The following is an 11338-nucleotide window of genomic DNA, read 5'->3' as shown; positions in this document are numbered from 1 at the left end:
ATGTCCTCCCCTCTCTCCTGATGTGGGAGTGAGAGAAGCAGGCAGGTGGATTATCATCAACAGCTCCTCCATCCAGCATCACCCCTAAGAGAGCATGGGACCACAACCGGTGTGTGTGTGTCTCACACCTCATCCATTACATCCTGAGCCAGGCATCAGCACATTAGCACCAGAGCTTGCATAGAGAGAGACAAAGAGGGAGAGAGTGACAGAGATAGCGAGAGGGAGGGAAAGAGAGAGTGACAGAGATAGAGGGAAAGAGGGAGAGAGGGAAAGAGGGAGAGTGACAGAGATAGCGAGAGGGAGGGAAAGAGAGAGTGACAGAGATAGAGAGAGAGGGAAAGAGGGAGAGTGACAGAGATAGTGAGAGAGAGGGAAAGAGGGAGAGTGACAGAGATAGAGAGAGGGAAAGAGGGAGAAAGTGACAGAGATAGAGAGAGAGAGGGAAAGAGGGAGAGTGACAGAGATAGAGAGAGGGAAAGAGGGAGAAAGTGACAGAGATAGAGAGGGAAAGAGGGAGAAAGTGATAGAGATAGAGAGAGAAAGGAAAGTTGTATATTACGGTGAGAAAGTGACTACCTTATCCGCTTTACTTCAGAGTCCAGTGCCATACTGATTTGAGTGGGCTTTAAGATGATGAAATGCGGTTGTGAAAGATACAGTCACAAATGAAATGATTGGCAGTAGCACCCTTGATTAAAGATTAGCAAAAAAAGACCATTCTTCCATAAGTGCAAATCAAAGCGTATCAAGGATCTGGAAATACGCAGTTTAATGTACAGTTGAAGTCAGAAGTTTACATACACCTAGGTTGGAGTCATTAAAACTCGTTTTTCAACCACTCCAAAAATGTCTTGTTAACAAACTATAGTTTTGGCAAGTCGGTTAGGACATCTACTTTGTGCATGACACAAGTAATTTTTCCAACAATTGTTTACAGACAGATTATTTCACTTATAATTCACTGTATCACAATTCCAGTGGGTCAGAAGTTTGCATACACTAAGTCGACTGTGCCTTTAAACAGCTTGGAAAATTCCAGAAAATGATGTCATGGCTTTAGAAGCTTCTGATTTGACATAATTTGAGTCAATTGGAGGTGTATCTGTGGATGTATTTCAAGGCCTACCTTCAAACTCAGTGCCTCTTTGCTTGACATCATGGGAAAATCAAAATAAATCAGCCAAGACCTCAGAAAATAATTGTAGACCTCCACAAGTGGTTCATCCTTGGGAGCAATTTCCAAATGCCTGAAGGTACCACGTTAGTCTGTACAAACAATAGTACGCAAGTATAAACACCATGGGACCACGCAGCCGTCATACTGCTCAGGAAAGAGACGCGTTCTGTCTCCTAGAGATGAACGTACTTTGGTGCAAAAAGTGCAAATCAATCCCAGAACAACAGCAAGGGACCTTGTGAAGAAGCTGGAGGAAACAGGTACACAAGTATCTATATCCACAGTAAAACGAGTCCTATATCGACATAACCTGAAAGGCCGCTCAGCAAGGAGGAAGCCACTGCGCCAAAACCGCCATAAAAAAGCCAGACTACGGATTGCAACTGCACATGGGGACAAAGATCGTACTTTTTGGAGAAATCTCCTCGGGTCTGATGAAACAAAAATAGAACTGTTTGGCCATAATGACCATCGTCATGTTTGGAGGACAAAGGGGGAGGCTTGCAAGCTGAAGAACACCATCACAACCGTGAAGCACGGGGGTGGCAGCATCATGTTGTGGGGGTGCTTTGCTGCAGGAGGGTCTGGTGCACTTCACAAAATAGACGGCATCATGAGGATGGAAAAGTTTGTGGATATATTGAAGCACCATTCATGACATCAGTCAGGAAGTTAAAGCTTGGTCGCAAATGGGTCTTCCAAATGGACAATGACCCCAAGCATACTTCCAAAGTTGTGGCAAAATGGCTTAAGGACAACAAAGTCAAGGTATTAGAGTGGCCATCACAAAGCCCTGACCTCAATCCTATAGAAAATTACTGTCCAGTAGTCTTTGTATGTATTTGTGTACAAATACAGTATATACAAGAATTCATACTGAAATATCACATTTACTTAAGTATTCAGACCCTTCACTCAGTACTTTGTAAAAGCACCTTTGTCAGGGCCTCCCGAGTGGCGCAGCGGTCTACGGCTCTGCATCGTAGTGCTAGGAATAACTACAAAAAATATATAATATAAAAACACCTTTGGCAGCGATTACAGCCTTGCGTCTTCTTGGGTATGACGCTACAAGTTTGGCACACCTGTATTTGGAGAGTTTCTCCCATTCTTCTCTGCAGATCCTCTCAAGCTCTGTCAGGTTGGATGAGGACTGTCGCTGCACAGCTATTTTCAGGTCTCTCCAGAGATGTTCGATCGGGTTCATGTCCAGGCTCTGGCTGGGCCACTCAAAGACATTCAGAGACTTGTTTCGAAGACACTCCTGCCCTGTCTTGGCTGTGTGCTTAGGGTCATTGTCCTGTTGGAAGGTGAATCTTCCCCCTAGTCTGAGGTCCTGAGTGCTCTGGTGCAGGTTTTCATCAATGATCTCTCTGTACTTTGCTCCCTTCATCTTTCTCTCGATCCTGACTAGGCTCCCAGTCCCTGCCGCTGAAAAACATCTCCACAGCATGATGCTGCCACCACCATGCTTCTCTGTAGGGATGGTGCCATGTTTCCTCCAGACATGACTCTTGGTACTCAGGCCAAGGAGTTTAATCTTGGTTTCATCAGACTAGAGAATCTTGTTTTTCATGGTTTGAGTACTTTAGGTGCCTTCTGGCAAATTCCAAGCAGGCTATCATGCGCCTTTTACTGAGGAGTGGCTTCCGTCTGGTCACTCTACCATAAAAACCTGATTGGTGGAGTGCTGCAGAGATGGTTGTCCTTCTGGAAGGTTCTCCCATCTCCACAGAGGAACTCTGGAGCACTGTCACAGTGACAATCGTGTTCTTGGTTACCTCTCTGACCAAGACCCTTCTCCCCCGATTGATCAGTTTGGCCGGGCGGTCAGCTCTAGGAAGAGCCTTGGTGGTTCCAAACTTCCTCCATCTATAGAATGATGGAGGCCACTTTCTTCTTGGGGACCTTAAATGCTGCAGAAATGTTTTGGTACCCTTCCACAGATCTGTGCTTTGACACAATCCTGTCTCGGAGCTCTACGGACAATTCCTTCGACCTCATGGCTTGGTTTTTGCTGTTAACTGTGGGACCTTATAAAGACAGGTGTGTGCCTTTCTAAATCATGTTCAACCAATTGAATTTACCACAGGTGGACTCCAATCAAGTTGTAGAAACATTTCAAGGATGATCAATGGAAACAGGATGCTCCTGAACTAAAATTTGAGTCTCACAGCAAAGGGTCTGAATACTTATGTAAATGAGGTATTTCTGTTTTTTATTTTTTATAAATTTGAAAAAAATTCTGAAAACCTGTTTTCACTTTGTCATTGCGGGGTATTGTGTGTAGATTTCTGAGGGGAAAAAACAATTTGATTCATTTTAGAATAAGGCTGTAATGTAACAAAATGTGGAAAAAGGAAAGTGGTCTGAAGACTTTCAAATTCACTGATGTCACAGTTAAATTACGTTGTTCGGCCAGATGTGCTAGAGAGGAACAGCTTCTGCAGACGAAACACCATACATCAGGCACACTGTCAGCTACAATTATTACTGCTGTCCAGTAGTCTTTGTGTTCATCAGTATTACTGCTGTCCAGTAGTCTTTGTGTTCATCATTACTAATGCTGTCTAGTAGTCCTTGTGTTCATCATTACTACTGCTGTCCAGTAGTCTATGTGGTCATCATTACTACTGCTGTCCAGTAGTCTTTGTGTTCATCATTACTACTGCTGTCCAGTAGTCTTTGTGTTCATCATTACTACTGCTGTCCAGTAGTCTTTGTGTTCATCATTACTACTGCTGTCCAGTAGTCTTTATGTTCATCATTACTACTGCTGTCCAGTAGTCTTTGTGTTCATCATTACTACTGCTGTCCAGTAGTCTTTGTGTTCATCATTACTACTGCTGTCCAGTAGTCTTTGTGTTCATCATTACTACTGCTGTCCAGTAGTCTTTGTGTTCATCATTACTACTGCTGTCCAGTAGTCTTTGTGTTCATCATTACTACTGCTGTCCAGTAGTCTTTGTGTTCATCATTACTACTGCTGTCCAGTAGTCTTTGTGTTCATCAGTACTACTGCTGTCCAGTAGTCTTTGTGTTCATCAGTATTACTGCTGTCCAGTAGTCTTTGTGTTCATCATTACTAATGCTGTCCAATAGTCCTTGTGTTCATCATTACTACTGCTGTCCAGTAGTCTTTGTGTTCATCATTACTACTGCTGTCCAGTAGTCTTTGTGTTCATCATTACTACTGCTGTCCAGTAGTCTTTGTGTTCATCATTACTACTGCTGTCCAGTAGTCTTTGTGTTCATCATTACTACTGCTGTCCAGTAGTCTTTGTGTTCATCATTACTACTGCTGTCCAGTAGTCTTTGTGTTCATCATTACTACTGCTGTCCAGTAGTCTTTGTGTTCATCATTACTACTGCTGTCCAGTAGTCTTTGTGTTCATCATTACTACTGCTGTCCAGTAGTCTTTGTGTTCATCAGTATTACTGCTGTCCAGTAGTCTTTGTGTTCATCAGTATTACTGCTGTCCAGTAGTCTTTGTGTTCATCATTACTACTGCTGTCCAGTAGTCTTTGTGTTCATCAGTATTACTGCTGTCCAGTAGTCTTTGTGTTCATCATTACTAATGCTGTCCAGTAGTCTTTGTGTCCATCAGTATTACTGCTGTCCAGTAGTCTTTGTGTCCATCAGTATTACTGCTGTCCAGTAGTCTTTGTGTTCATCAGTATTACTGCTGTCCAGTAGTCTTTGTGTCCATCAGTATTACTGCTGTCCAGTAGTCTTTGTGTCCATCAGTATTACTGCTGTCCAGTAGTCTTTGTGTTCATCATTACTACTGCTGTCCAGTAGTCTTTGTGTTCATCATTACTACTGCTGTCCAGTAGTCTTTGTGTTCATCATTACTACTGCTGTCCAGTAGTCTTTGTGTTCATCATTACTACTGCTGTCCAGTAGTCTTTGTGTTCATCATTACTACTGCTGTCCAGTAGTCTTTGTGTTCATCAGTATTACTGCTGTCCAGTAGTCTTTGTGTTCATCAGTATTACTGCTGTCCAGTAGTCTTTGTGTTCATCATTACTACTGCTGTCCAGTAGTCTTTGTGTTCATCAGTATTACTGCTGTCCAGTAGTCTTTGTGTTCATCATTACTAATGCTGTCCAGTAGTCTTTGTGTCCATCAGTATTACTGCTGTCCAGTAGTCTTTGTGTCCATCAGTATTACTGCTGTCCAGTAGTCTTTGTGTTCATCAGTATTACTGCTGTCCAGTAGTCTTTGTGTCCATCAGTATTACTGCTGTCCAGTAGTCTTTGTGTCCATCAGTATTACTGCTGTCCAGTAGTCTTTGTGTTCATCATTACTACTGCTGTCCAGTAGTCTTTGTGTCCATCAGTATTACTGCTGTCCAGTAGTCTTTGTGTCCATCAGTATTACTGCTGTCCAGTAGTCTTTGTGTTCATCAGTATTACTGCTGTCCAGTAGTCTTTGTGTTCATCATTACTACTGCTGTCCAGTAGTCTTTGTGTTCATCATTACTACTGCTGTCCAGTAGTCTCTGTGTTCATCATTACTACTACTGTCCAGTAGTCTTTGTGTTCATCATTACTACTGCTGTTCAGTAGTCTTTGTGTTCATCATTACTACTGCTGTCTAGTAGTCTTTGTGTTCATCATTACTACTGCTGTTCAGTAGTCTTTGTGTTCATCATTACTACTGCTGTCTAGTAGTCTTTGTGTTCATCATTACTACTGCTGTCCAGTAGTCTTTGTGTTCATCATTACTACTGCTGTCCAGTAGTCTTTGTGTTCATCATTAAAACTTAAGGAAAACTTAAGGAAACATCGTAGGAAGAAGGAACACTCAAGAACACGGTTCTATAAAAAACCCTTTAAGTTTGTCAAAGACCTCTTCGCAAAGGAAAAGTGCGGAATCCTAAAAACTCCAAAGCCAGAACTGGAAGAACATCTGGAAAAGGTCCACCAGGACACGAAAAGGCATGAGCAGATAATCATCCCACATGACATCCCACCTATTCAACCACCAGAATTCAATCTGGACACTGACCCTCCAAAATGGAAGGAAGTAGAGAACGTTGTCCGACGAGCAAGAGCGGCCTCGGGTCCTGGGCCTAATGGAGTACCATATAAGCTCTACAAGAACGTCCCGGATGTTCTTCGCTTTCTTTGGAGGCTCATGAGGATAGTGTGGCAGAAGGAAATAATACCAAAGGCATGGCGAAGGGCTGGTGGTGTGCTAGTCCCGAAAGAGAAGGATGCGACAGACATCAGTCAATTCCGACCAATCTCCCTTCTCAACGTCGAAGGGAAGATCTTTTTCAGTATAATAGCACAGAGGCTGTCCACTTACCTGGAAAGGAACAAGTACATTGATACATCTGTACAGAAAGCAGGCCTTCCTGGTTTCTCTGGTTGCCTGGAACATACTAGTATGATTTGGCACCAGATCCAAACAGCTAAGAAAGACAAGAGAGACCTCTATGTCATCTTCCTCGACCTGGCCAATGCCTTTGACTCAGTTCCCCATGAACTCCTCTGGGAATCCTTCAACTTTTTCCACGTACCAGAACCCATCACTACACTGGTAAAGGCCTATTTCCAAGACCTGCAATTGTGTTTCACAACACCTGACTTCACAACAACATGGCAGCGCTTGGAAGTGGGCATAATGGCAGGCTGTACAATTTCACCTCTGGCCTTCACTATGGCCATGGAAGTCATCATCAGGGCATCGAGATGGGTGGTCGGCGGTGAGAGAACTAAGGAAGGGCTCCGTCTCCCACCTATCCGAGCATACATGGATGACATGACTACACTGACCACCACTGCAGCATGCACCAGGTGGCTACTTGCAAAACTGCAGGATAACATCAAGTGGGCCCGGATGAAAATCAAGCCAAGCAAATCTCGAAGCATCTCCATAGTCAAGGGACAGCTTAAAGATGTGAGGTTCTGCATTGGAGATGACCGATACCAACGGTGTCTGAGCAACCCGTCAAGAGCATGGGTAGATGGTACAACGAAAGCCTCCAAGAAAAAGATCAAGTGCAGCAAGTAAGACAGGACATCGCCAACGGACTTGAGAACATCAACAAGACCCTACTGCCTGGGAAGCTCAAGCTTTGGTGCCTACAGTTTGGACTTCTCCCCCGGTGTGTGGCCACTCACCGTCTATGAGTTCCCAATAACAACAGTGGAGAAGATGGAGCGAACCATTACCTCATACGTGAAGAAATGGCTAGGTGTCCCACGATGCCTGAGTAACATCGGCCTCTATGGCAAAGGGGTCCTTGAACTACCTCTTACAAGTCTAACGGAGGAGTACAAGTGCTGTCCAGTAGTCTTTGTGTTCATAGTTTACATACCAAATACGTCAGATGTCAGATAAGAGAGGCAAAACGTTCATTTGTTTTCAAACTAGTTACAAAGACACGCACACCCACAGACCAACATGGCTTAGCTCCAGACTAAATAGTTTATATTAGGATAGGCTGGGAAATGGTGTCAGAGAGACTGTATCCCCCCCACACACACCCAGTCAGGCTCTCATGAGGAGCATCACCAGAGGCATGGGTGAGCCAGCTACACCACAGACAGGAAGATATATGCAGGGCCAAACACACACAGTGAGAAACAGATAGACACACACACACAGACGGTTCATTATAACTTGCTGTTTGAACAGGTGTCTGGCTGACAAGAGACAGTGTTGTGTGTGTGTGAGTGAGTGAGATGAGTCAGTGAGACATCACTCTACACCTGAACCTGTGAAAGCCGATTCTTTCTAAAGCTGCTTGCCCAAAACATCACTGTCTTAGCTAACCAGAGGACACCATGCTTTAGGCTACTTCTCCTAGCTCTGTTCAAATGATTAAGACAACACACGCACTAAAGGACCTAACAAGGGGAAGTACTGGGAGAGATCACTTTCTAACATTTAAATGCTAATGGCTTTAATTTATTATCGGCAGGCTATCCAGGAAGTACATTCCCCTAACATGTGGTTTACAATGACAACGGAGATACAGCTGACGTTGGAAGTTTACATACACCTAAGCCAAATACATTTAAACTCAGCTGTTCACAAATCCTGACATTTAATCCTAGTAAAATTTCCCTGTCTTAGGTCAGTTAGGATCACCACTTTATTTTAAGAATGTGAAATGTCAGAATAATAGTTGAGAAAATGATTTATTTCAGCTTTTATTTCTTTCATCACATTCCCAGTGGGTCAGAAGTTTACGTACACTCAATTAGTATTTGGTAGCATTGTCTTTAAATTGTTTAACTTGGGTCAAACGTTTTGGGTAGCCTTCCACAAGCTTCCCACTATAAGTTGGGTGAATTTTGGCCCATTCCTCCTGACAGAGCTGGTGTAACCGAGTCAGGTTTGTAGGCCTCCTTGCTCACACACGCATTTTCAGTTCTGCCCACAAATCTTCTATAGGATTGAGGTCAGGGATTTGTGATGGTCACTCCAATACCTTGACTTTGTTGTCCTTAAGCCATTTTGCCACAACTTCGGAAGTATGCTTGGGGTCATTGTCCATTTGGAAGACCCATTTGCGATCAAGCTTTAACTTCCTGACTGATGTCTTGAGATGTTGCTTCAATATATCCACATCATTTTCCATCCTCTTGATGCAACCTATTGGGAAGTTCACCAGTCCATGAAGCTGCCACCCGTGCTTCACGGTTGGGATGGTGTTCTTCGGCTTGCAAGCCTCCCCCTTTGTCCTCCAAACATAACGATGGTCATTATGGCCAAACAGTTCTATTTTTGTTTCATCAGACCCGATGACATTTCTCCAAAAAGTATGATCTTTGTCCCCATGTGCAGTTGCAACCGTAGTCTGGCTTTTTTATGGCGGTTTTGGAACAGTGGCTTCTTCCTTGCTGAGCAGCCTTTCAGGTTATGTCGATATAGGACTCGTTTTACTGTGGATATAGATACTTTTGTACCTGTTTCCTCCAGCATCTTCACAAGGTCCTTTGCTGTTGTTCTGTAATTGATTTGCACTTTTTGCACCAAAGTACGTTCATCTCTAGGAGGCAGAGCGCGTCTCCTTCCTGAGTGGTATGACGGCTGCGTGGTCCCATGGTGTTTATACTTGCATACTATTGTTTATACAGATGAACGTGGTACCTTCAGGAGTTTGGAAATTGCTCCCAAGGATGAATCAGACTTGTGGAGGTCTTGGCTGATTTCTTTTGATTTTCCCATGATGTCAAGTAAAGAGGCACTGAGTTTGAAGATAAGCCTTGAAATACATCCACAGGTACACCTCCAATTGACTCAAATGATGTCAACTAGCCTATCAGAAGCTTCTAAAGCCATGACATAGTTTTCTGGAATTTTCTGAGCTGTTTAAAAGTCAACTTAGTGTATGTAAACTTCTGACCCACTGGAATTGTGATACAGTGAATTATATGTGAAATAATCTGTAAACAATTCTTGGAAAAATTACTTGTGTCATGCACAAAGTAGATGTCCTAACCGATTTGCCAAAACTATAGTTCGTTAACAAGAAATTTGTGGAGTGGTTGAAAAATGAGTTTTAACAAACTGCTGTTTTAACTTTTGATTTCTATTTTGATAAGAGAGGAAAGGTGTGTGTGTGTATGAAAACAGACAATGCAAACAGTGTACCAGCATCTGTGGAGTCCACTGCTCTGTTTATTGATCTGACAGGATTACAGGTTATAGTCAGAGATCTTTAAGACTGATCAGCTCCATTCATCATCCACGCCCTCAGTGTCAAGGTCCCTAATCAATCAATCAAGAAACCAATCAATTAATACATTTATGTGATTGATAATATACAACAGGGTAGACGATGTTACACCTGAATTGGGGAGGAAGCTAATCATAGAGCTACACTACATATATACAGAGGTATGTGGACACCCCTTCAAATTCATGGATTTGGCTATTTCAGCCACACCCATTGCTGACAGGTGTATATAATTGCGCATACAGCCATGCAATCTCCATAGACAAACATTGGCAGTAGAATGGCCTGTACTGAAGAGCTCAGTGACTTTCAACGTGGCACCATCATAGGATGCCACCTTTCCAACAAGTCAGTTTGTCAAATTTCTGCCCTGCTAGAGCTGCCCTGGTCAACTGTAAGTGCTGTTATTGTGAAGTAGAAACGTCTAGGAGCAACAGCGGCTCATCCGCGAAGCGGTAGGCCACACAAGCTCACAGAACGAGACCGCCGAGTGCTGAAGCGTGTAAAAATCGTCTGTCCTCGGTTGCAACACTCACTACTGAGTTCCAAACTGCCTCTGGAAGCAATGTCAGCACAAGAACTATTAGTCGGGAGCTTCATGAAATGGGTTTTCGTGGCCGAGCAGCCGCACACAAGCCTAAGATAACCATGCCCATTGCCAAGCGTCGGCTTAAATGGTGTAAAGCTTGCTACCATTGGGCTCTGGAGCAGTGGAAACACGTTCTCTGGAGTGATGAATCACGCTTCATCATCTGGAAGTCTGACGGACAAATCTGGATTTTGTGGATGCCAGGAGAACGCTACCTGCCCCAATGCATAGTGTCAACTGTGAAGTTTGGTGGAGGAAGAATATTGGTCTGGGGCTGTTTTTCATGGTTTGGGCTAGGCCCCTTAGTTCCAGTGAAGGGAAATCTTAATGCTACAGCATACAATGACGTTCTAAATTACTCTGTGCTTCCAACTTTGTGGCAACAGTTTTGGGAAGGCCCTTTCCTGTTTCAGCATGACAATGCCCCCATGCACAAAGCGAGGTCCATACAGAAATTGTTTTTTGAGATTGGTGTGGAATAACTTGACTGGCAAGCACAGAGCCCTGACCTCAACCCCATCGAATGCCTTTGAGATGAATTGGAACTCCGACAGCGAGACAGGGCTAATCACCCAACATCAGTGCCTGACCTCACCAATGCTCTTGTGGCTGAATGGAAGCAAGTCCCCGTAGCAATGTTCCAACATCCAGTGGAAAGCCTTTCCAGAAGATTGGAGGCTGTTATAGCAGCAAAGGGGGGACCAACTCCATATTAATGCCCATGGTTTTGGAATGAGATGTTCGACGAGCAGGTGTCCACATACTTTTGGTCATGTAGTGTATGTGTCTAAAGGTAACTTCAACCTTTAGTCTTTAGAACAGCTTATTAATTAAACAAACTTGGCATGTTCAGAAACCTTTAAATGG

This window comes from Salvelinus fontinalis, chromosome 1 (assembly GCF_029448725.1).
Source record: "Salvelinus fontinalis isolate EN_2023a chromosome 1, ASM2944872v1, whole genome shotgun sequence".
NCBI classification, from domain to species: Eukaryota; Metazoa; Chordata; class Actinopteri; order Salmoniformes; family Salmonidae; genus Salvelinus; species Salvelinus fontinalis.
The sequence above is the reverse complement of the archived record's forward strand: the minus strand, read 5'-3'. Positions refer to the sequence as shown.